Source organism: Drosophila persimilis, unplaced genomic scaffold, assembly GCF_003286085.1.
Source record: "Drosophila persimilis strain 14011-0111.01,24,50 unplaced genomic scaffold, DperRS2 tig00000191-arrow-pilon, whole genome shotgun sequence".
NCBI lineage: Eukaryota > Metazoa > Arthropoda > Insecta > Diptera > Drosophilidae > Drosophila > Drosophila persimilis.
Genome location: NW_020825298.1, coordinates 25,394 through 29,665, shown reverse-complemented (window position 1 = coordinate 29,665; position 4,272 = coordinate 25,394). Strand labels below are relative to the sequence as shown.

The 4,272-nt window shown below is 50.1% G+C and overlaps 1 long non-coding RNA gene across 1 annotated transcript; it reads left to right on the top strand.

Moving 5' to 3' along the window:
* Positions 1-529: 529 nt before the first annotated feature.
* On the top strand, positions 530-4,061 carry LOC113565729. The gene is made up of 9 exons (XR_003408748.1): positions 530-685; positions 809-1,081; positions 1,157-1,358; positions 2,308-2,494; positions 2,702-3,202; positions 3,270-3,464; positions 3,547-3,673; positions 3,755-3,955; positions 4,022-4,061. It is a non-coding gene; the product is annotated as an uncharacterized LOC113565729 (long non-coding RNA).
* The last annotated feature ends 211 nt before the right edge of the window (positions 4,062-4,272 follow it).

Sequence of the window (4,272 nt, the reverse complement as noted above, 5' to 3'; positions counted from 1 at the left end):
ACAATGTCCACCACAGGAACATTGGGCTTGCTGCGGCCGGATTGCGGCGTCCCAGTGAGCGGCGCCTTGCTGCACCAAAGTGCGGAGTCACTGTGGCGGTGTGCGCAATGTGCCGGCCGGCATCATCGTCGTTGTTGTGGTCATCGTCATCTGAGATGGATTGGACATCGGTGATGATTTGGACGTCGTCGTCGTCGTCATCTGAGATGATTAGGACGTCGTCGTCGTCGTCGTCGTCGACCACCCGTTCAAGGCGCCGTCGGACTTGCTCCAGTCCGTGGTCCAGAAGTGCCTCTTGCGGATTGCGTCGATGGCTGTCGTCCAGGGTGCGTGAGCTGCTGCTTGCAGCCCGTGTCTGGCAACGATGATGTGACGTCTGCCGGTTGCTGCTCGCCAGAATTTGCCGTGTCTGCTGCTGAGTCCGCTGCTGCGTCTGCTGCTGCATCTGTTGTTGTGTCTGCTGCTGAGTCCGCTGCTGCGTCTGCTGCTGGGTCCGCTGCTGCGTCTGCTGCTGCATCTGCTGCTGAGTCTGCTGCTGCGTCTGCTGCTGAGTCTGCTGCTGCGTCTGCTGCTGCGTCGCTGGATCGGGATCCCCCTCGTAATCTGGCAGGATTATCCTTTGGACAGAAAGTGGCTGGCCAAAGATAAGAGCCACTATTCTTTCTCGGGGAGTTTGGCCGCTGAGGTATCGTTTTCTGAAGCAATTTATCATCGATTCGTTGAACCTTTCGGGGTTCGGATTGATATTTTGTTGTTGGATTCTTCTTAATTGCCTGGCGTCTGATTCCTCCTGTCTCTTTCTTTTCAGCTCCTCCTCTTCGAGACGGATCAGCGTTGGAAGCGATTCCTCGGAGATGGCCGGATCTGGATGTTGATGAAGATGGCTGCTCCGATCCTGATTTTGAGGCTGCAGCGGGCGGAAGTGTTGGAGCAGCTGTTGCAGATAACGTGGTCTCTGCAATCGCTGTGGTTCATACGGCTGCAGTAATAGTTTCCGAGCCTCCGGATTGACATGGCAAGCCAAGGAGTTGGCGAAGCGCCCACTTGCCGCATGGAACACTTCGTCGATTGTGTCTAGATTGTGAGTCTGTCTTATCGCATCGTTCCTGGTGAACCTTGTCGCCTTCATTGCCCGTCTAATAATTTTATTTTGTAGGCTTTGCACCCGTCGCAGCTGGGAATCGGATGTAAGTGCGCCCCAAACCGGAAGACCATATTGCCAAATGGGCATGATGAGCTGCTTGATGACTATAGCCTTGGTTTCGCTTGGCAGCCGGCTTTTTGGGCCAGCAAGCCAGTCCAGTTTGGCCGCTCTTGATCGGAGTTTTGTGCAGATCCTCGTGATGTGTGAGCTTAGGGTGAGTTTTTTGTCCAATTTTATGCCCAGATATGTGTGTGATTTGGCAAGTGGCACAGCCTGTCCATTTATAGTCGGCGTTTGCCTTAAGTCCGTTGATCTAATTGTCCTCAGTGTGAATATTACATGTCCGGTTTTTTTCGCATTTATGTTAATGCACCACTTCTTGGCCCATATAGAGAAGTGAGTCAGGTATTTTTGGTTATATTTGACTGCGACATTTGGGATTGCAGATGCGCTCATTATCACCGTGTCGTCGGCATACGTGGACAGCAGCATTGATTCCCGTTCTGGATGGAAGCCAGTGCTGTCCGGGATGAGGTGAGGCATTGGCATGTCCGAGGCATAGATTGTGTATAGGATTGGCCCAAGTACACTACCCTGCGGGACTCCAGCTGATATTTTCCCGATTCTTGAAAGTTCCTCGTCTCCGCAGCTCACACGAAAAGTGCGTTCAGCCAGGTAGCTCTCCAGAATGCAGTACAAATTTAAAGGCAGCAGCTTCATCAACTTGTACAGCAGCCCTTCATGCCATACTCGGTCAAAAGCTTCGGAAATGTCCAGGAAAATTGCCGAGCAAACTTGTTTTTTCTCATACGCCTTGAGGATGTATTGAGTGACTCGAGCCAGCTGCTGTTCAGTGCCATGCTCCCGCCGAAATCCAAATTGGTAATTGGGTACGGCCTTGGCAAAATTCTCCACCTCAAACAGTCTCGCCATCAGCAATTTTTCAAAGATCTTTGAAAGGCCAGATAATAGACTGATTGGCCGGTAGGAACACATGTCTGCTGTGTTTTTGCCCGGTTTTAAAATCATTTTAATCTGGGCATGTTTCCACTGACTTGGAAAGTGGCCCAGCCTGAAAATGGAGTTATATATTAGTATTAAATATAATAACGCTTTTTTTGGCAAATTTTTAATCAGTTTGTTATCGATTTTGTCTCCCCCAGGTGATTTGGACAGCTCCAATGCATCCACAATCTGCATCAGCTCAGGCAGTGTGACTGGTCTGAAGGGAATCCTGGTTTCCTGGTCCGGTTGTAGCTGCTTCTGCCGTTTTGACTGCTCACGCTCTCTGTTGATTGCGGCCCGCTCTTCATCTGAATTGGACAGTATCGGGCTGAATCTCTCCTCCAGGTGAGTAGCAAAGGCATCGGCTGTCTCAGCTGTTGACTTTGTCCACGAGACACTTGCCTTGCCTCCAGTCATAGTTGGCAGCCTCAGTGGCCAGTTTGGCTGCGGCTGTCTTTTGATTGTGCTGGTCAATTTCCATAGTTTCTGCATTTGATAGCGGTCTTTGTTGTCAATCCCTGTGAACAGTTTGTTGATGTTTTTGTTTTTCAGGATTGTGAGCCCCTTGTTAAGACGATTTTGCGCCGCCCTGTAGTTTCGTCTGGCTTCGATGGTGCGGGTCGCCAGCCAGATCCTCTTGCACTGCTGTTTGATGGAGAGCAGCTCGCTTGTAGCCTCGTCCAGCTTGAGGTGATGGTGCCGGTGATGTTGCTGTGACCGCTGCTGATGATGATGCTGACGCTGCTGTGGCCATCTTCGATGAGTGTTTGGATGCTGCTGTTGGTGTTGTGTTGTTGCTGCTGCTGCTGCTACCCGTATATTGTTCAAAAACAAGTAAACGACGTCATCAATGTCCTGCGCTATCCTAATCTCGGTGTTGAGATTGATCAACCGTTCCAGCGACTTTTGGAACAGGCTGATATTGGCACGTGCTGGGAGCAGATGTTTCCTGACTGTGGGCGTAGGATGTCTACGTCCACCGCTGCCGATCGTCAACTCCACCCTGAGCAGCAAGTGATCAGAGTCCAAATCCGAGCTTGAACGGATACTCAGGTGAGTGTCGTTGATTCCTTTGTAGATTCCAAAGTCAATCGCTGATGGTCTCTTTTTTTTGTCGTAGGGATAGTGTGTGGCACCACCGGTGGCCAGCAAATTGCAGCCGTTGTTGGTGTGTACAGCCTCCATCAGTGCTTTCCCTCTGGCGCATCCACGGGCATTTCCCCACCACATATGCTTCGCGTTCCAGTCACCGCATACAAGGAAGCCGGATGCTGTTTCTTCGACGCAGAGTTCTTCAAAATGTCTTATCAATCCAGTAAAATGGGCAGGCGCCCACTTGAATACAGGCGGACAGTAGATCGGCGCAAAAATAATTCCCTTTTTATTTTCCTTTTCAGTGAAGACGATGACAGGTGCACTCTGGATGAATGGCTTTGAAATTGGCTGCAGAGCAGAGTGGGTGACATCGTCCCGGACCAGGATGGCTACTCCCCCTCTGCGATCGTTTGCCGGATTTTGTGCAGTGTAAGTGTGGAATCCGCTCACAGAGACGGCCCTTGTGCGTGTTTCGATGACCATCATTAATTGTATTTTTTCCCTTTTCAGGAAAACTTCGACCTCGTTCAACTTGTTTGTCACACCACACGCGTTCCAGAAGGCAATTTTAAAAGTGTTGCCGTTCTGGCTGACGCTGTGGGTGGAGATAGTCTGTACTGGATTGACTTTTTGGTTTGACAGGCCATTCGGGACTGGACTATACATAAAAGGCATCATTGGCGGAGGACAGGGCCATGTCCAAAGAGTTTGGTGAACTGCTATTTGTTGTTTTGCTTGTCTTATTTGTATTGATGTTTATTAATTTAACTATTGCAGAAAATAGACTATCGATTTTGGCCTCAAGTCTTGTGAGAAATTCTGCATTTTCTTTATGGGCATGGGACTGGAAATTTGCGGGGAGAGTTTTTTGCTGTTCTTGTTGCTGCTGGTGGTGGTGCTGCTGCTGTTCATCCCTCAACTTCTGTTGAAACTTGGCCAAATGATTTTCGGCCGGATTGGCTTGAGCACCTCGGCTATACAAGGGCCTGCGGGTGTTGGGCGTTGCTGCTGCTATTGGAGTTGATGCT